Source organism: Chiloscyllium plagiosum, chromosome 1, assembly GCF_004010195.1.
Source record: "Chiloscyllium plagiosum isolate BGI_BamShark_2017 chromosome 1, ASM401019v2, whole genome shotgun sequence".
NCBI classification, from domain to species: Eukaryota; Metazoa; Chordata; class Chondrichthyes; order Orectolobiformes; family Hemiscylliidae; genus Chiloscyllium; species Chiloscyllium plagiosum.
The window spans coordinates 143,474,635-143,497,301 of record NC_057710.1 but is presented as its reverse complement, the minus strand read 5'-3'; the positions used below and the strand labels follow the sequence as shown (position 1 = coordinate 143,497,301).

Genomic DNA, 22,667 nt, shown 5'->3' with positions numbered 1-22,667 from the left:
AAGTAATCTGTCAGTCTGAAAGTAGCTTACCAGGATTTAGATAAGATAACAACAGTTTAAGCAAGCATGCAGAAAGACCTGAGGGGCCCCAACTAATTACAATATCTAGACACACAGTCTAATTATGCCGTCTCACCTGTCAAGTTGTACAATTTGGTGGTTGTCAGGGGTGGGGGGGTTACAATAGATAATCCTGCCAGTCTAATCCCTATCCTGGCTCCAGGTCACTAAAACTCCCTGTTTTGTGCCGGTCTCAAGTTTTATACGTGCATTAACATTTACAAAACAAATTCCCATGAATCAAGGACCCTTCTCAACAAATTCCATTTCATGCATGGCTTCACCCTTCTGAAAATGTTCTGCATTTCAAGATTATTTTCAGAGTCCCTGAACTAAAAATTAAAAGCAAGGATTGGCACCACTGGGTAAAACGAGGGGAGCACTGCTTTCAGAATGGTTGAGGAAGTTTTACATTGTTGATTATGCTCCCAATTTAGTCAATCTGTGTTCAAAAGATTCCACCACTGGGTGTCATGCCTAGTCCATTTTGGTGCGGATGAGATAAAGAGGAGTTATCATGATAGACATTGATTGAGAGGTCGGATTGCCTCTCTGGGCTCATGGAAATAATGGGGCCACTTCTGCAATGGGTTTCTCCCCTTCCACAACAGCTTAATGACAACTACCTCAATCTACCCTCACCGACAAGGCACAGTGGTTAGCACAGCTGCTTCACAGCACCAGACAGCTTTGCGCAGTGACAATATTGTAGTTGATGAGGTTTAACCGAGGCGCGATTATTGCTTATTGAAAACTTTTCCCAATACCCCGAGTTTGATTCCAGCTTTACGTGACTATCTGTGCAGAGTTTGCACATTCTCCCTGTGTATGTGTCGATTTCTCTGGGTGCTCTGGTTTCCTCCCACAGTCCAAAGATGTGCAGGTTAGGCGGATTGGCCACGCTAAATTGCCCGTAGTGTAGAATGATTTGTAGGCTTGGTGGATTAGCCATGGGAAATGCAGGGTTACAGGGATAGAGTAGGAGTATGGGATGTTCTTCGGAGGGCCGGTATGGATTTGATGGGCTGAATAGCCTGCTTCCATACTGTGGTGATGCTACAATTACCTCTTCCAAACTGTCCCTACTGCTCCACCACCTCCATAAACATTGTCTCCAACCTTACCCAACTTCAAATCACCTCCACCATCCATCAACTATAACCTCCTCCAACATGCTCCCCTTATCACCCTGGATCTATCTTGAAACTTGAAGGGCTTCATCTGTAATCACAAATCAATGACCCAGTAGTCAAGATATAGACTTGAGACACTGAATGAAATCCATAAATGGTGCATTTAGGAACCAAATGAATATTTTGTAATAAGTAGCAAAATTATAGCCAAATAATATGCAAAATAGTCTGCTGTAGATACCATACCCTTTCAGTAAATTTGCATTTTTCAGTCCATGCACAAAATCTGCCTCACCAAGTTTTAGGGCTAAATCATGACCCCTGAAAATCTTCAAACTTTAAAATCTCAAACCAGACCCTTTGCTCATGTGTTCATATACATTAATATAAGGTCAAAATCTTGGGCCACGCTCCTCCACAGCACAGAGGGACAATTTTTACAACACGTTCAAATAAATAGCTTACCACCGTTTTTCCAGCTAAAGTACAATAAATCTGGCATTGCCTATGATGCTCAGATGCTTAATTTTTTTTTAAGGTTAAGACGTCCTGTCCTAAGTTTAAATTTCTTTTCTTTACCCCAACAGCAGACATGGCTGCCTGTGTTTTTTATATTCATTTGCAGGACATAGGAATCGCTGGCTGATCTGCATTTATTGTCCACCTTTGAAAAGGTGGTGGTAGCTGACTTCTTGCACTGTTGCAGTCCACCTGCATGTATCCTTCTCAAATTCTTTGACTGAAGAAGGGTGGCAATAAACCCTGAGATAGCATCAGAAAACCTTTACACCTCCTCTGGAGAAAGAGGACCCAATTATCGGCATCTTTTCCTTCTTTTTAGGTTTTCATGTCTAAATGTCACTTTTCAAAGCATTCAAGGGCTTATCATCCAATTTCAGGTTATTTCTGCCCTATTATGGAATAATTTTGAATCTTTCATTTTGACAATATTTGGTTCTGGCCATAGTGTAGGTTTCATGTCACCTGAGCCTACAATTGAGATCAATGTTTGAGAAGGCCAGGGAGCAGTGAAACTTTCTCCACTATTTCAGGTTAGATTTTCACAAATATCTTGGACGTAGCACTAATCACAATAAAAAGATTACAAGGTGAGTGGGCAGAATATTTCCCTCCCTAGTGTGGTGTGAGTAACATTGAGAAAGGTTAGAATGAAAACAATTTGTTTCTTGACATTGAGAAATAAGTTCCCAATTTTTCCATCCAGTCATAAATGGCAACTTCTGAAGCTATGAAACAGCAGCTCCCTTATTTGCATGCATTTAAATGTCTTTAAAATACCACCACTTCCAAATCTCCTATCCTTCACTCAGAAACGAGATCCACAATCTCTCGACATATGAATCAGAGCACGGGTAGGTGGAGGCTGAACCTTGTCCCAACCATTATGCAACTTTTTCTTCAGAGAGACTCCTCAGCATGCTCCATGGCCACTAACCTCTTCGAATGCGAGTCATTGCCTCACCATACCTTTATGCTTGTTCTCAGATTAGCACACACATCACTCCAGCATTTCAACACTTTGGAGCTCCAGGCCACCTATGACTTGCATGGTTCTGCCTGATCACATTGCACATGGGGTCAGTCGTGCGTCTCATGAATCTACACAGGATACTTTCTTGTTGACACGAACCCATGGACCTTATTGCCCTCAGCTAGCTTTCTCACTGTTGAGTGACCACATGCTTACTCGAAAGCTGCAAAACTCTCTCCACTTCACATTGCTTTCTTAGTGCACAGCATCTGTGTCTTGCTCGCTTTTTAGCACAGGAGATGAAAGCATCTTGTAACAGTGGAGAGCACTGATCTTGAAAGGGAGTAAACGTCATCGTACAGCATTGTGCTACTTCAATGGCACACCTGTGGCATGTGCCAGCAGTTTACACTGGTGGAAGCACACGTAGTGTATTTACAAACATCTATGTGTGCAATTCAAAGAGAAGCAATTCTGAGTTGGGTAAAGATGGACCACAGTCAGTCAGCAAATATTGCCACACTCAGTCATGGGGCCGAGCCTGTTGCAGTCCAGAATTGCTCACTAACAGTCAGGCACTTTGCCCTACCAGAGTCCAGAGATCCAAAACCTAATAGTCTGGACCAGTCATTCTAGGGTGGTGTAGAGGCATCATTCCTGGGGATAGGTTGCGGTACATTGGTGCCGTGTTGCCAAGTCATTCTGGGGCTTGGCCATAGTCTATCCTGGGGGTATGGCCCATAATGGTCAGGAGGCAGTCTGGGATGTCCTGGTGAAAGTGGGCAACTCAAGTCTGACTATGGATTCATTGTCCTAGGAATATGATTATGATGGGGAACAAGTTAGATAATCAAGTGGGTTTCCATAGTGATTAGTAGGAGACTGAGAGCTCTGGAATAGTGTGGGGCGGTGGGATTCAAGTAGGTTGCAGTAACTCTGGCCAGTACATTTGGAAAATGGGAAACCATCAGAGCATAGGGACTTCCAAAGTCACAGACACCAAGACGAACATAGGGACATAAATGAGTCCTGGCAACATCCTTGTAAATGTCTTCTGCACCCTTTTCACTTTAATAACATGGTTCCTATAGCAAGGTGACCAAAACTGAACACCATACTCCAAGTGCGGCCACACCAACACAACAGCATAAAATTGCAACATGACATTCAAACTTCTATACTCAACACCATTGTGCCAAAAGCCTTCTTCACTGCCCTGTCTACCTGTGACTCCACTTTCAGAGAATTATACACCTGAACTCCAAGGTCCCTTTGTTCCACTCTGCATTCTTTCTAAATGCAAGCATATCTTCTCCCTCATAATCTTCTCAAGCAACTTACCTACCACAGATGTTAGGCTTACTGGTCTATAGTTCCCAGGGTTTTCTTTGCAGCCCTTCTGGAATAATGGCACAACGTTCATTACCCTCCAGTCTTCTGGCACCTCAGCTGTGGCATATCAGCCAGGAGACCGCAATTTCTTCTCTAGCCCCCTGCAGTGTTCTTGGATACAAAGACAGCAACACAAAAGCTAACAGGAAGGATGGGGGGAATTCCAGGATCGCAGGTGGAGCCTACAAAGCACTTAAACTGAAATAAAACTGGAACATTGCCAAATTGCCAAAATTGATGACTACTCAAAATGGCTGACAGTGCATGCGGAGTTAGGACACTGAGTTACTATTTTGTTTCTTGGAAGGGTAGAGTAAACCTCTTGGAATTAGAGACCCTGTTAGAGGCACTTGCAGGAATCATGCCTCCATTGATTCAGTAATGCCATCCATCTGCCTTCAATTTGCATTTCACTGGCAGGTCATTCATTGTCCAAGAATGTACATTCCAAAATGTGGCCCCAAGCGTTCATGACTATGAAATTCTGAACACTAATTCCTTCCTAGTCATGTCAGTGAAGTGATTATGATGAGAACAAATCACAGACTCCCGCCTCCTCCCAAGGACTTTGGGCTACACATGGATGGCTACTTGGGAAGGTGGGGTGTAAAGAAATGTCCTCCAATATGGCATTTCGATGAGACCCTTTTACATGATGCTGATAGAGTACAAAGTTACAATATTGCTCAGACTTGGACCATGATTATAGGTCTACAGACTTGTTAAAATAAAGTTTCAACTCCTGCTCTGCTCCTGCAGGTCTTTACAGTGTAACCCTTGGAATGGTGTGCTACATCATTGTGCTATTGTAATGGTACTATGGTTGTAAGAGACATGTTTTGCCTTGGTTTTTTTTAATGAAGAAAGTTTGAGACAGAGGCGACAAAGTCTACTCAAAGCCAATGGAGTAAACAGACCTTGGGGATAATCTTTTTAAAGTTGGGACAATTGAAGCATTCCCAATTGAAGCAGTCTCCCACAGAACCAGCATTTTTAGTTTTAGCTTTTTGCTATTTCTGGGGTCTTGAAACTGGATGTGGAAGCTGTTATTCCTTTCTCTATTACAGCTAAAAGCTGGGATTCCCTTCCTCCTGCTAGGAGACAATATATTTTACTGAGTTTACCTTTGGAACGCGTGTGTTTATGAGATATTACCATATCGAAACAAAGTCAATTAGCAGTAGTTTATATGAATATTATTTTGTTTTGCGTTCTCCTCCCTGTGCGTGCCTGCTGCTATTTCCCTATCTGTCAAATCAAGGCCCTGTCATCCTCATCATGCCTTGCCAGTGGTGCTGAGTACCCGTAGTATGGCAATGGGGTGCAGGTCTATTCACATATTCCAGAAGATACCAAGAAGAAGCAAAGTGTAGGAGCTGGCTCACAATGGCAGCTCACCAACCTGTCTGAGGAGACAGCCAGATGGACGCACTCCAAAGCCAAGGCGATGCTGACAGTATCGATGGTCTCCTCCATCCTTCGATTCGGCTTACGGAGTGCCTCTGGTGAACCCACTTAATATTCATGTGCTGGTCTCTGCAGTTCAACAAAGCTATTTATGGCTCAACTGGAGAGGCTGGAACTCAGCTTGTTCCTGCTCTCTGGCAGTTCTGTCCACACCAGCATGTGCCCGAGTCTCATCAAGATAGAGCACTCAGCGAGGTGAAAGACTCCGTGCTCGTGGAGAGTGTAGGTAAAAGCCTTGCATTGCACGCTGGGAGGGATCACTGGCCTCCTCCTCAACATTGGAACTGCTGTTCCGAGTCACGAGTGCTGGCATCTTTGTGAAGGCTCTAGTGCCTACATGAAATAAGGAGTGAATTCAATGTAGGGGATACGTTAATGTTTCTGCAGATCAGAATGATCTCACATTAGTGGTAATAGGAGAATAACAGGATGTAAAGCTGACTGCATTGTCTACCCATTGTGGTTCTCCATCCCCACGTGAAGTGTCATACACTTTTCCAAATAAACCGTAGTCTTTTTCTCTTTGAAGGGAGTGAGGAAACTTTGTCTGCCACTAGCCACCTCAGTTGCCCATGAGTCTTGGACTTCTCAGGTTGTTTATGAGCCAATATTTCCTGCCATGAGACAAAGGGAAGATTGCAATCAATCTCCGGGACCTGATCAAGTGTATTCCACGATGTTGTGAGAAGTTAGGGAGGAAATTGCAGGTCACCTAGCAGAAATATTTGTACCCTCTATAACCATGGATGAGGTGCCCAGAGACTGGAGGCTGGCTAATGTGGTGCCTTTGTTTAAGAAAGGCTGAAAAGAGAAGCCTGGGAACTATGACCCTGTGAGTCTGACATTGGTGGTGAGTAAGTTGTTGGAGATGAATCTAAAAGATCGGATTTACATGCATTTGGAGAGGCAAGGACTGATTGCAAATGGTCAGCATGGTTTTGCGCAAGGAAAATTGTGTTTCACAAACTTGACTGAGCTTTTTGAGGAAGAAACCAAGAAGATTGAGGGCAGACCAGTAGACGTTGTTTACTTGGACTTTGATAAGTTTCCATATGGTAGACTAATCAGTAATGTTAGATCACATGGGATTCAGGGTGAGCTTGCCAACTGGATACACAATTGGCTTTACAATAGGAGACAGAGGGTGGTGGTGGAGGGATTTTTTTTGGCCTGGAGGCCTGTGACCAGCAGTGTTACACAGGGATCGATGCTGAGTCCACTTTTGTTTGTCATTTATATTAGAGATTTGGATGAGACTACAGGATACATGGTTAGTAAGTTTGCAAATGACACCAAAATTGGTGGAATTGTGGACAATGAAGAGGGTTATCTAAGATTATAAAGAGATCTTGATCAATTGGGTCAATGGGCTAAGGAGTTCAATGACAGATTAAGTTTAATTTAGATAAATGTGAGGTACTGCATTTTGGTAAAGCGAACAACAGCAGGACTTGTACATTTAATGGTCAGGCCCTGGGTAATGTTGTAGAGCAGAGACCTAGGGGTTCAGTACATAATTCTTTGAAGTTCATGTCACAAGTAGACAGGGTGGTTAAAAAGATATTTGGCATGCTTGTCTTCATTGTTCAGACCTTAGGGTATAGGAGTTGGGACATTGAGGTTATATAGGAAATTGGTGAGGCCTCTGCTGGAGGCAATTCTGTTATAGGAAGGATATTATTTAACTAGAAAGGGTTCAGAAAAGATTTGCCAGGCCAGAAATGGAGGGTTTGAGTTATAAACATAGACTGGAAAGACTGGGACTTTTTTCACTGGAGTTTAGGAAGTCGAGGGGTAACTTTTATAGAGAGGTATAGATAAGGTGATAGCAAAGGTTTTTTCTCTAAGGTGGGGGCGTTCAAAACTACAAGGCACATTTTTAAGTGAGAGGAGAAAGATTTAAAAAGGACACTAGGGACAACGTTTTACACAGAAACTGGTTCATGTGTGGAATGAACTACCAGAGGAAGTGGTGGATGCAGGTACAGTTACAGCATTTGAATGCAATTTGGATAAGTACATGAATAAGAAAGGTTTGAAGGGCCAAATAGAGGCAGGTGGGACTAGTTTAGTTTGGGAACATGGTCAGCACAGACTAGTTTCTACGCTGTATGACTGTATGACTCTGAGTATGATGGAAGTGGCTGAAAGAGCCATTGGTGGGCCCTGGATAAATATGAGAGGTGGTGAGGTGTCCACAGTGAGTGTGTAGGAAGTACTGCATGTAAGAAGGATTCATGGTTTCGAAGGATGGAGTGAATTAATTGCTTTTAAGCTTAAAGTCCCTAGTCTTTAAATATGGTGACAGAAGTGTGTGATCCAAAATGTCCCAGCAGTGGCAAGCACTTCTGCCTCTCCGGGCTCCGGGTTGCACGAGAAAGGCTGCATAATTAACGAGGGAAAGACTGGACGTTTGAATCAGAAAAATCACCGTGAATCTCACTCGAGCAAGAGGAAATTTTCCACCCTACCTCTTTAACTTATGTGTTAACCACGATTGCTTTGAAGAAACTTTAAATCAGCTTCCACTGGAGGGATTCTCCCAATGCTAGATGTTGCAGAGGTGCTGTGTGATTCTTTTTTCCCTTGAGCACGATGCTCATTGTCACTCAGAAGCACCTCTTATTGTCATGACCAAATCCTGTCATTTGTAAAACAAAATCTCTCAATTTTTGGCATTTATTTTAATTCCAGTCTGTTGCATTTCTGTCACCAAAAGCAAATGATGTTTTACATAGTGACATGCTGTCAAAAAGGGGAGGCAGACATATCCTTTGAGGTAATTAATCGCTGCCAGCAGTTAAGCCACAAACATTTGCCTAAAACTAATTTGATTGTGTAGATACAGTAACAAAAATATGAATGAAAGGAGCAATATGCTCATTGAATTCCTCATTATTAAAAGTTGGTTGCCTGGAGCATGTCATATTTATAAACAGAGAAATAACCTAATCTTTTAATTTAATCACAAAACAATGCATATTAAATTTGTAAATTGTTTCTGCTGAAGAGAGAAGGAGAAAACAAATACTCAGGTGATGAAACACATGAAACTTTTTTTCTTAACTATAAGCGCTTGCTTATTAATACAGGCTAAAGCTTCTAACTGCTGAAGGTGAAGTCAAACGTGCTTTTAATGCTAACCATTAAAGTGACCATTTGTGGGCATTACGAAAAATAATGCGGATATGAGATAGGGGCAAGGCTGGGCCTCAACACGTTCAAAACAAATTGTGAGGGAGAAACATTGTCCCCTATCCTCCTCGGTAATAGTACCATAGTCTGGTATTTTATATTCGTTTATGGGATGTGAGCGCCAGCAGTAAGGGGAGCACTTGTTCTTGCTGAAATGAAAGTGGTGGTGAGCCATTTTCCTTGCACAGTTGCAGTCCATGTGATGTAAATGCACCCACAGGGCTCTGAGGAAAGGCGTTCCAGAATTTTAATTCACCGACAGCACAGTTCCCTAGCCCTGAAAATCTGTCATGGGGGAGTACATTAGTGTAAGAATAGGGATGTAACCAAGAGAAAGCTCTGACACTGATCTTGGTGAATATTCCACAGTCAGAAGGAAGTTGCAGTGTCTGAGAGGGGACTGTTTCACCGAAGTGTTTCCAGGAAGCCCACTTTCCAAAGCAGACAGGAGTGTCCAGCTAAATAATGCCAGGTCCCAGCATGGACCATTAGGGTATTCATTTCTGCCCTTCAGGAGAATGGTACAGTTGGTACAGCTAACTTTGCTGTAGCTGACCCTCTGCCAGAATCACTATGCAAACCTGCAACGCAGGAATACCTCCTATATCTTATAACCTGCTGCCACTTGTGAACAGCCGAATGTTTAAGGTAAAGAAAGGGTACCAGTGAGCAGGCTGCTTTTTCTGGATGATATTGAGCTTCATAACTGTTGTCGGAGATGAACCAATCCAGGGAACATTAAAAAAAACTGAACAGTACTATGTTATTTGACCCATTGAGCCTGGTCCCCATTCAAAACCTTCATGGCTGATCGTCTATCTCCATGCCATCGCCTGTCTCTCTCCTATCCCCCTTGACACCTTTATCATCCAGTCATGTATCTATTTCTTTCTTAAATATGGTCAGTGACTTCACACAACCAATGTCTTCTTTAGTAAAGAGTTCCACAGACTCACCACCACCTGCATGACAAAATGTCGTCTTTTCTCAGTGCAAAGTGGACTGACGTTTGTATTGAAACTGGAACCCTGACCATCCCTGCATCAAGTCTGTCAAATCCTAGCAGAATTCTCACTGTTTCAATGAGATTCCTCTCATTCCTTTAAACTCCAGTGAATACAGGTCAAATTGGCCCAATCTCTCCTCATATGACAACCCTGCCATCCTCAGAGTCAGTCTGGTGAACCTTCCCTGCACTCCCTCTATAGCAAGTAGATCTTTTCTTCGGGAAGGAGACCTAAACTGCACACCACAATCCAGCTGCGGTCTCACCAAGGTGCTTGAAACCATCCTTGCTCATTGTAGTCAAACTTTCTTGTTAAAGAAGGCCAATATCCCATTTACCTTCCCAAATGCTTGCTGCAATGGATGCCTGTCTTCAGTGACCAATATACAAAGACAGGGGACAATGCACTATCAGACCTGTCATATTTATTCGATTTGTGTGAGCAGAGAGGGGTAAAATGGACAGATGCCAACTCAGATATTTGGGATGGGTGGGAACTTCGGGAAGTGCAAAGACTACAGTGTTGATGGGGAGGGATACCAGGAAGAGGATGTTTATGTTTGGAAGTTGACCAACATGGAGAGGCGAAGTATAAAAACTCACTGTCCATGGAGCGGATGTTGTTGCCTTCTAATTTCCTGCAAGCATGAAAGGTGGAATGGAGAAAGAAATGGCTGTGACCACACCCAGAGTGGGTGGGCTAAGTGCTATGAAGGGGGGTTGCTTCAAGGTTTAACAATGAGTCCTTTCAAAAGGCAGCACCATTATAGAGACATCCATACACTAAAGCTGAAACACAACTGCTGGCACTGCATCTTTTGTAAACCTTAGGCATTAACCCATTGTGTGCAATCCACATGCTCCCACCCCCATCAGCTCTCCTGACCATATCATACAAAGTAATAAAAGAACCACACTAATGCAACAGAAATGTTTGTCTTCCTGGAAAGTTGGACCCTGTTTGCAAAGTAGCAATCACCCGCCATTTGATTAGATTCCCTACAGTGTGGAAACAGACCCTTCAGCCTAAACTGACCCATTTCCCTCTAACTAATGCACCTAACACCAGGCAATTTAGCAGAACCAATTCACCTGGCCCGCATTGGATTGTGGGAGGAAACTGGAGCACCCAGAGGAAACCTATAGCGGGGATGTGCAAACTCCACACAGACAGTTGCCCAAGGCTGGAATCGGACCTAGGACCCTGATGCTGTGAGGCCACAGTGCTAGCCACGGTGCCACCCTTTATCCATAGCCTGCACATGGTGCAGGAGCTGCTCACTTCACACCCCAGACAATGGAGCATTGTGTAGGGACAAGGAGAGTACAGTTATCATTTTTGCCAACACTGTCATGGAAAGGTACACCTGCAACACAGAGTGCTGTACTATTGTGCAAGAAAGTACTTTCCTCCTTTAATATACTTTGTTTAACCGGGTTTAATCCCTGCCATTTGTTTTTTATTATCTTTTACACTTAAAGTATTTCAACTTTCTATTAGATCACTTGCACTCAAAAGTAACTTAAACACCAAACACTGAACAGTGGTAATCCTTCATTTTTGATGTTATGTGGTCCTCTCTGCATTCTCTTGCATTAAAACGAAACATTTACATTTGACACTCTACGAACTGCCAATTACTGTATAGGTTTTTTTTTAATATATCCTTTTCTGTATCAGGAACTGTTGACACTTAACCCTTTGCAAAATACATTTCAAAATGTCCTTTCAGTTTTCAGTTTAATGAGTGGTTTTGACAATATGGTTTCACATATAACATGTTTAGACAGCTGATTGCCTCAAATTTCAGAAATGAAGTTCAGTAATTTCAAATGAATAGAACCTTTTAGTTTTACTCAGGGCCCTAAAACTACCTGCATTCAACATTTCATCATACATTTGCACTTTGAGTTTTTTTTGTTTCCCTGTCACCTAATGGTCAGACAATTCAATCTCCTCGGGCTTCTTTCAGATCAAGTTTCTGAAGCCTTTCCATTTACACAGAGCTTTTAAAGTCTCTACTACTGTTTCTGGAGTACAGCTTTGACAAGATTTACAAGGTACTGGTAAGGTATAGGATGCAAACCAGTCTGAGCAAGTTGCCTTCATACTGGCTTGCAGGATGTACACGGTGACATCTATACTGGACTAATCAGCTAAGATTTTGAGGTCAACTAAAGAGCCTTCTTGAAAAAGAGAATAAACATTCTAGAGAAAAAGAGATGACCCACAAATAACATGGTCATAACTATATATATGAGAATATTCAATTCTAGATTGAGCACTTAATATTTGGAAGAAACATCATAAATATTTTCACAATTTAGGGAAGGGCTACAATCAAAGGTACAAAAGTCAGCTACATTAATACAAAAAAGGAGAGGGATGTGGATATTTGGTATTTCTTGTCAGTGGATGTAAAAATAATTGTATTATTTTGAAGGAAATAGGTAGAACTATGACAACTATCAGTTTAGTGCAAGTTATGTTAGACCTGCATGATTGTCAACAAGACACTACAAGAAGTAAGTTATACATTAATTGTCCTCAGCTAATGTGCAGTGCTCTTACACAAAAGAAGGGCAAAAAACAGAATGGGTGAAACATACTCCAAAATGACTACAGTACTACCCACCCCATATGCTCATCCAAAACATACACTGCTGGGATTGGCTTGCAAGTTCCCAATGCTCTACTGGCCTCAATTATCTATATTTGTTTTAAAACTCTGTTGGTCTCTGCCTTGAATAAACTTAATGATGCAGCCTCCACTGCCTTCAGTGGTATAGAATTCTACAGATTCCCAAAGAGTAGAAATTTCTCCTCTCTTTCCTAAACGCGTGATCTCTTCATCTGAGATTTTGGCCTTTGGTCCTAAATTCTCCAACAAAGGGAAACAGCTTTTCTGCATTTATGATATAAAGTCTCCTAAGAATCTTATCTGTTCAATAAAGTCACCTGTCATTCTTCTAAACTCCATTAAGTACAAGCCCAATCTACTTAACGTTAACCTCTACTCCCCTCCACATCCTGGATCAACCTAGAGAACCTTGCTGGACTTTCTCCAATGCCAGTATATCTTTCCTTAGGTAAAGGACCAAAACTGCTCACTATATTCAAGAGGTGGTCCAATTAGTATCTGGTATAGTTTTAACAAGACCTCCCCATTTTCATATCTTATTCCCTTTGAAATGAAGGCTAACATTCCACTTGCCTTCCCTATTACCTGCAGAAACCAGATGCTAGCTTTTTGTGACTTATGTACAAGTACCCCCAAATCTTTCTGCGCTCTTGCTTTCTTCATTTGAATATTAAGCTCCTCTATACTTCCTTCAAAGCACATAAACTCACATTTTCCCACAATATATTCCTTCTGCCAAGTTTGTATCCACTCATTTGTCCTGTTATACCCTTCTTTGTGTTAACTTCACCATTTACCTTCCCATCTGTTTTTGTGTCACCTGCAAACTTGGCAATAATAGTACACTTTCCCTATTCAGGTCGTTACGATATATTGTAAATAAATGTTGCCCCAGAACTGATATCTGTAGCACGCCAATAGTTGCCATTATAAAAATACTTATAATAGCATTATTCCAACTCTCATCTTTTATTAGTCAGCCCTCTAACCATTGCAATACTTTCCAACATACCTTTTACGAATCCAAGTATATTACATCTACTGCTTCCCCTTCATCTATCTTCTCATGTAATTCCAATAAATTTGTCAGGCATAATTTCCCCTTCATGAAGACACACTGACTATAATGGATTTTGAAATGCTCTATTATTCTTTATAATAAACTCTACTAGTTTCCTAATAACAAATTCAAGCTAACTGACCTTTTGGTTACCTGTTTTTTTTTTAAATCTCCATCCCTTTTGAATAAGGATATTGTATTGGCAGTTTTCCAAACCTCTGGGACTTTTCCAAGATCCAAAGATTCTTAGAAGGTTACAGCCAATGCATCCACTATCTCTGTAGCAACTTCCATTCATATCTTAAGATGAAATCCTTCAGGTGTAGTTGACCTATTATGCTTTAGCCTCATTAGTTCCCCTGGTATGTTTTCTCAGGTGACAGCTATTGTATTTATTTTCTCCTCGACTTTTCCCTCTTGAGTTAGTACTTTAGGAACACTATTCATGTACTATACTCTGAAAGTTGCTACAAAGTATTTATTTAACTCCTCTGCCATTTCCTGGTTCCCCATTATTATATCATTTTCTAAGGACTCTATGTTCATATCAACCTCTCGCTTCATTTTTATATACTCTAAGAAGCTCTTACTGCCCTTTTCAATATTACTACTGAGTTTACTATAATAGTATATTTTCTTTTTATTTATTTTTGGGTATCTCTTGTTGGCTTTTAAAGCTTTTCAAAACTTTGGTTTCCTATTAATCATTACAACATTTTGTCGTTTTTTTTTCTTTCAATTTTATCACGTCCTTAACTTCCTTGGCTAACATGTTTGGTTTGTCCCCTTCATCCTCACTGGGATGTTACTTTACTGTGAGTCATAAACTATTTTCTTAAATGTCTCCCATTGGTCATCAACAATGTTGTATTTTCCTCTGTGAAACAGCTTTCCCAGTTCAATCCAGATAATTCTGCCTTCATTTCTTTGTGATTATCTTTACTTAAATTCGTTCCTTACTGGTATTAGAATTCCTACAATGTGGAAACAGGCCCTTCAGCCCAACAAGTCCACACCAACCCTCCAAGGATATCACACCCAGAGCCATTACTCTACTCTATATTTCCCCTGACTAATGCACCTAACCTACACATCCCTGACCACTATGGACAATTTAGCTTGGCCAATTCACCTGACCTGCACATCTTTGGACTGTGGGAGGAAACTAGAGCACCCAGAGGAAACCCATGCAGACACAGGGAGAATGTGCAAACTCCACACAGACAGTTGTCCTGGGCTGGAATTGAACGGAAGTCCCTGGCTGTGAGGCAGCAGTGCTAACCACTGAGCCACCGTGCTGCCTGTACAAGAATTAGAGATGCTGGTATTATTGCATGTCATGATTTTTCCACCATTTGGCATGTATGATGCATTTTACAAAGCTCCAACACAATCCTGTGGAGACCTGGCTATTATAACCTATACATGGTTTGATTTTCCAAATTCCTACATATCGTGCTATGGGTTATCTTTGATGGCACTGTTCAAATATCATCAAGAAATATTGTCTGGTGAATGACCACCCACTCTTCACCAGCAGGTCCATGAGGAAGTCTTCACTTCATCATCATAATCCCATTTCTAATATAATACAAACCAGAACTTCACCTGTTTCAACTTCACCTTCAGCCAATTAACTTTGCATAGTGCTTGCTGAGCCACAGATAAAATTACTAGTGAAAACTAGCTTCATTTTCGATTATCCAAATCCCCCCCAAAAAAGTTTTTTAGATAATTAAACATCTGTCTGTGATTTGACATCTGATGATGGACTTTGTCCAGCCTTTATTTGGGTTATTGCACATGAAGGAAAAATTTACTATCTGGAACTGCTCTGCCTCTGTGACCTCCTTTGATCTTTCTGTAAATTGCAGAGCAGCTACTGCCTATGCTTCAGCTCAATCATTCTCCATCAACTCCATCGACAGGCAAACAAAGGATAACCCCTACAGTTACCATTCCAGACATAAGGTCATACTATAGGTACAATTGACTCAAATTTCCACCAATAACTTTCACTAAAACCTTGGAATTCATCTGTCTATCTGCTTGAAATGTCATGTCTTTCCCTTGCAAAAGATGGTTGAGTGTCTCCTGGATCCAAAGTATGACTGGAAGTTTACTTGCCTCATTTGAGAGATAAGGAGTTACTTTTCCTCTTGATGAGAATTTGCTATAACTCTTGGCACCTTTCCCTGCCTTAAATTATTGTGTATACCATAAGACTATGAGAAATAGGAAGAGGAACAGACCACTCAGGCCCTCAAGCCTGCTCCACCATTCAATAGAATCATGGCTGATCCATCATTTCTCATTTCTACTTTTCTTCATTTTCCGCATGACTCTTGATCCCACTTCTGATCAAGAATCTATCTATCTCAGCTGTAAATAGCTGCTTCATCTTCAACTGAATTCTTGCTGTCTCATCCTGAGTTACTATGTGAAACAAATGCAGAAAATGCCGGGTAGCTGAACAGAGCTGGAAGCAGCTGTGGTTCAACCCCCAATATGCTTCTTTTTCTGCTTTGTTTTGCCTGTCGATCAATTTCAAATGTTGTGATATTAATTCAATAATGTTTGAAAGGTTATCCAGGGATAGATGGGAATGTGTATTTGAGTCATAGCGATGTGCAACACGGAAACAGACCCTTCCGTCCAACTCGTCCATGCCAACCAGATATTCTAAATTAATCTGGTGTCATTTGCCAGCATTTGGCCCATATCCCTCTAAACTCTTCTTATTCATATACCTATCCACATCTGTTTTGAATGTTGTAATTGTACCAGCCTCCACCACTTCCTATGGCAGCTCATTCTATACTTGCACCGCTCTTTACATGAAGAAGTTGCCCTTTAGATCTCTTTTAAATCTTTCCCCCCCTCGCCTTAAAACTATGCCCTTTAACTTTGGATTCCCTCACCCTGGGGAATGACCTTGGCTATTCACCTGATCCATACCCGTCATGATTTTATAAACCTCTATAAGGTCAGCCCTCAGCCTCATACGCTCCAGGTAAAACTGCCCCAGCCTATAGCTCTAACCCTCCAACCCTGGCCAACATCCTTGTAAATCTCTTCTGAACCCTTTCAAGTTTCACAACCAAGTTTGAGGGGCTGAATGGATTACTCCTACTATTTGTTGATGTGAATATATATTTGCTTCCCTAGCTCTTCTTTTAGTTCTAGCTTGAACTTGTCCTACAAATTTAATCAGACAATCCTTGTTTCTTTTTGTTTCAGTTGCATGGGCATAAGTCTTGCATCTCCAAAAAAGCTCTGTTAACTGCCAAAACCATTTAGATACAATAATGCATAAATATTGGTGTCTTTCCTTTTATCCTTTCTAAATTATTAATACTCCACTCCCAATTAAGTGTTGTCAGAAGTGGGTACATGAAATGAACTCACAGTTTTCCCTTGGACCAAGTTGAGATGAATACACTAGCTTTATCTAATTCCACTAGTCTACATGTCACATCAAGTTAATTGTTTCACCAGGTTCCTGTTATAGCCAATCACATAATTTATTTTTGACATAAATGATCTATGGACCAGGTTTCTTCAACAACTAAAAAGGATTTATTATAAATTAGAATATTATTCAGCAAAGATGTAAAATTCATTAAAACAGTTTTTAATGTCAAAAGGTAAATGTTTACCTCTATCAATAATCCGACACACTCTCACACTCTTATGCTCACACTCTCACATGGTCACACGCACACAAGCACACACACTCTCTCTCGCTGTCTCGCACACACATAAAGACAACGCACGCACTCCCTCCATTATCTGCACCATCCACATGGTGCACTGTAGAAATTCATCAAGGCTCTTAGACAGCACTTTACAAACCCAAGGCCACTGCCATCTGACGGGCAAGGGAAGCAGCAACATGGGAACACCATCACCTACAAGTCCCGCAGCAAACCATTCACCATCCAGACTTGGATAATATTATCCTTTCTTTGCTCACATGTTTCACCTGAAAATGGGAGTCAATCTTTTCTTTTGGTGTCACTATATTTCAAACTGAGTGGTTTTCCTCTCAGACTTCCACTGGGTATAAATGCTTAATCTGCCCTTAAAGGGTACATAGTATCACACAGAAATAGACCCTTTGGTCCAACCAATCTATACCAAACATAATCCCAGACTAAACCAGTCCCACCTGCCTGCTCCTGGCCCATATTCCTCCAAACCTTTCCTATTCATTTACTTATCCAAATGCTTTTTAAATGGTGTCATTGTACCTGCATCCATCATTTCCTCAGGAAGTTCATTTCACACGCGACCCATCCTCTGTCTAAAACATTTGCCCCTCATGTCTTTTTTAAATCTCTCTCCTCACACCTTAAAAATGTGTCCCCTGGTCTTGAAATGCTCCATCCTAGGGAAAAGACACCCACCATTAACTCTATCTATACCCCTCATAATTTTATAAACTTCTGTAAGCTCATTTCTGAACTTCCTACACTCCAGAGGAAAAGGTCACACACTATCCAGCTTTTCTTCATAGCCCAAACCTCCATTCCCAGCAACATTCTGGTAAATCACTTCTGAGCCCTGTCCAGCTTAATAATATCCTCCCTATAGCTGGGCAACCAGAACTGGACACAATACTCCAGAAGAGGCCTCACTGATATCCTGTACAACTTCAACATGACTCTCCAACTCCTATACTCAATGGACTGATTAATGAAGGCAAGTGTGCTAAACACCCCTTTGACCATCGTGTCAATATGTGACACAAATTTCAAAAGCTATAGTGTGTACTCCACAACCACCTGATGAAGGAGCGTCGCTCCAAAAGCTAGTGCTTCCAATTAAACCTGTTGGACTATAACCTGGTGTTGTGTGATTTTTAACTTTGTACACCCCAGTCCAACACCAGTATCTCCAAGTCGTGGAAACTATCACCCTAGTCAAATTACACTCATTTAATGGTATAAATGAATACTAGTAAAAGCTAAGAGATTTTGTTTAACTGAAAGCATATGTGGATTAAGTCTTGTTCAGATGAAATCATCATGTTTTCATTGAGCACACTTTTTAAAATCTATTTCTAAGATAACCTGGGAATATGAATGAAACTCTTGGATTTCATAACATCGCCAAAGTAGATTAAACGGTTTTGTTTTAAAAATATTAATTAATTTAACCCTGGACCTTTGCTTCAGATATTATACTGACCCTGACATTTCAAGATTTTGAGGTGCTGGTGTTGGACTGGGGTGCACAAAGTTAAAAATCGCACAACGCCAGGTTATAGTCCAACAGGGTTATTTGGAAACACTAGCTTTTGGAGCGATGCTCCTGTATCAGGTTGTTGTGGAGTATAAGATCATAAGACGCAGAATCTATAGCAAATGTTTACAATGTGATGCAACTAAAATGATATATTTATTACTCCAGTATTTGGTCAGTTGTATAAGGCTAATTTTGTGTATTTATTGGAAAGGATAAGGCAGGACCTCCAGCGATGGGGAGACCTGCCAATTTCCTGGCTGGGTAGAATAGCATTAATCAAAATGAATATCCTGCCCCGTCTCCTATATCCTATGAGAATGCTTCCGGTGATGCTGCCGAGGACAGCTTTATGTAAAGTACCGAACTTGGCTCTCAACCTCTGCTCGACCACTTTGCGTTGTTGCAAAGTCAGGACAGGCAAGAATCCAAATGCAGTAACAGTTAATCATTTACTTGTCATAGAGACATTGAGATTTACAGCATGGAAACAGACCCTTCGGTCCAACCCATCCATGCCGACCAGATATCCAACCCAATCTAGTGCCACCTGCCAGAACCTGGCCCATATCCCTCCAAGCCCTTCCTATTCATATACCCATCCAAATGCCTTTTAAATGTTGCAATTGTACTAAGTTAAAAAATCAGGTGCTATTACCTGATGGAGGAGCGTCGCTCCGAAAGCTAGTGCTTCCAATTAAACCTGTTGGACTATAACCTGGTTTTGTGTGATTTTTAACTTTGTACACCCCAGTCCAACACCGGCACCTCCAAATCAATTGTACCAGCCTTCACCACTTCTTCTGTCAGCTCATTCCATACACGTACTACCCTCTGCATGAAACAGTTGCCCCTTAGGTCTTTTTTATATCTTTATCCTCTCACCCTAAACTTATGCCCTCTAGTTATGTCTGCCTTCATAGTGAGAGAATTTGAGTACAGGAGTAGGGACATCACATTTGGAGTACTGTGTGCAATTTTGGTCTCCTTATTAGAGGAAGCATATGCTGGTTCTGGTTGGAATGCAATGAAGATTTACAGACTGAATCCTGGGATGGCCCAACTGGCTTGATTGGTTAGGACTATATCCACTGGAGTTTAGAAAAAAATCTATGGAGTTCTACAAGAACTAAACCGAATAGATGCAAGAAAGATGTTCTTGTTAACCAGACTGTCTAGAATCAGGGGTCACAGTCTAAAAGGATACTGGGTAAACCATTTAGAAAAGAGGTAAGGAGAAATTCCGTCACCCTGAGACTGGTAAGCCTGTGAAGTTCTTTGCCATATAAAATGCTTTGGCCTCAATTATTTTATGTTTTCAAGGAGGAATTAGGTGTAGTTCTTAGCACTAAAAGGGATCAAAGGGTATGGAACAAAGGTGGGGAAGAGGGTACCAAGTAGGATGATCAGCCATGGTCATATTGAAAGGTGGAGCAAGTTGAGGGACTAAATAGTTTACTCCTGGGGTGTTGTATGATTTTTAACTCTGAAATTTCACAGGCAGGTTTCCATCTCTCAATGTTAATTTGGTGGGAAGCTGAAAGAATTCTTGTGAAACTTTGACAAATTGTCACTGGATTTCAAACATTAACTCTGCTTTCTCTCCCCAGGTGCTGTCAGACCTGCTGAGTTTCTCCAGCAATTTCTGTGTTTTTTTCAACATGAGCCTTGGCTAATTGAAAATGTTGGCACCTCTGAGCTGGAGGGTTGTATGTTTAATTCCTATGCCAGGCATTTGAGCATATATTGCCGGCCAACACTTCAGTATAGGTTAGATAGAGTACTGCAATGTCAGTGGTTCCAGCTATTAGATGAGACAACAAATTGATGCCCTATTTGCCTCATGGCATTAGTTGAAGAACATGAAAGTTCACTAAGTGTTCTGACCAATTTATTCTTCAAATAGCACCACTAAAGCAGACTGTCTGGTTATATGTCTCAATGCTATTTCAGGATTGTTTTGTGCACACATTGACTCCCACATTTCTCTGTGTTACAGCAGTGAAAGCACATGAGAAGTAATTAATCAGCACAAAGTACTTTGAGGAGCCTTGAGGTCATGAAAGGGACTATATAAACAAAGTCCTTTCCTTTTATTTATAGGACTATTGCACTCATTTAAAAGTATGTATAATATAATGATTGCTTGTTTTCATCTGAATCTTCAGATCACTTCTGTAAAATTCTAATTATTGTAGATCAAAACTGCCCTAATATCTTGGGTCTGCACTGCACAATATTTGGCATTGCTGCTTTGGGTTAATAGACAGCATGCTCTATCCTGAGTTAGGTCAAAGGTTACTTAAACCCAAATCCCCTGCATATGACCTTTAAGCTAGTATTAGAAGGCTAAAGAGATCTACGCTGCTAAGATACATGGAGCTAATTACCTGCCAATAAATCTTGTACAGTGCATTGCAATTTCAACAGTCTTCAAAGATAATGGAAGGTATTAATGGTAACAGCTTTAAGCGCCTTTGTTTCACAGTCATAGTGGCAGGAGCTGTCAGATTGGATCAATACATGCTTCTCAAGCTTCCTTTGGTGCTGTAATCCAGTCTCACGAAGCAATGACCTTTTTGGTTGCCTGAGTTCTTGCTTTTTTTTTATTATTTGTTGCAGGAATACATTGGACATGATAGTTAATGGCGAGGGAATAAATTTGATAAATTAGTTAGATTTGGTCTTTCAAAAATACTGGGTCCACTCATTTCATTTTTTTCTGTCATAGAAAAGCTTTGATTTTCAAATGGACACCATGCACAACATTTCAATACTGTCTCTACTCGCAATTTACCTAATCTCCAGAAGTTAAACAAAGGATTATTTAACTGACTCCTTCAGTGTAGTACAATAGCTGGAGCCAAGGTCCTCTAGGCTTCCTGACATCGGAGACAGAATGACAGGGGCATTGTTATTGTCATTAGCTAGAGGGTGGAGACTATTTATTAGACACATCACTAGTTTCTCATTGCTTAATGTTGAAGGATATGTTGCTAGCAACAGAGGGAAAAAAAAGTTGTCAAGAACTAAACACTTCTGATATATCATAAAATCCACGCAGCAGGTAGGCAGGTCCATCAAATCCACACTGACTTTCCAGAGAGCATCCTAGCCCCACCCCGTCCCTGTATCCCTGCATTTCCCATGGCCAATCCACCTAATCTACACATCTTTGGGCTGTGGGAGGAAACCAGAGAAGCCAGAGGAAATCCACAAAGAGACACAGTGAGAAGTGTGCAAAATCCACTCAGTCACCTGAGGCTCGAAATTGAACCTGGGTCCCGGAGCAGTGAGGTAGCAGTGCTAAATACTGAGCCACCAAGCCACCCCCTATGTATAATAAAGATCCACATCTGAAAGGTTGATATAACTTTTGGTATATTTTGTACAAGTGTTAACCTTCAGTGATGTATTCTTTCAATAATTTCTATATTTAAGATGTCTTGATCTCGTATTTAGATCAAATTTTAAATATAACAATATCTCATCCTCAATATATAACAATGAATACATGATATATAATAATATTCAGGTTGCTATTCTACTTTGCTTTTCATAATTCAAAAGGTATTTCAAAAAAGATTAGAGACATTCGTACTTAGGATCAAACATGTAAATTTAAGCTGGAAGAAAGAACTGAGTTATTAAAAAGTCTAAAAATTTAAGTAACATTGAACATATTTTTAAATTTGATGATGAATGCAATTTGGAAATTCTTTTAAGTTCAAATTTTGTGTTTTTTGTAAATTTTCTTAAATAGTTCAAGTTGGCCTTTGCAAATGTATTTGCATAACTCAATACTCCAGTCGTCTGTACAAAGTCCATTTCTGAGTAAGTACAATTTGCCTCATAATCATGATATATAAATGCTAGGGTTTTTATCATCTTTATTAGTTATGAAGGCAGCAAATAATAGCAAGATCAATGGGCAGATTATGCGCTGAAGTTGTTTATTTTTAAAATTATTTTT

The 22,667-nt window shown here is 40.8% G+C and overlaps 1 non-coding gene across 1 annotated transcript; it reads left to right on the top strand.

The window, feature by feature from the left end:
* Positions 1–746: 746 nt before the first annotated feature.
* On the top strand, positions 747–879 carry LOC122555973. Its single transcript, XR_006313409.1, has one exon. It is a non-coding gene; the product is annotated as a U4 spliceosomal RNA (small nuclear RNA).
* Positions 880–22,667: the final 21,788 nt, after the last annotated feature.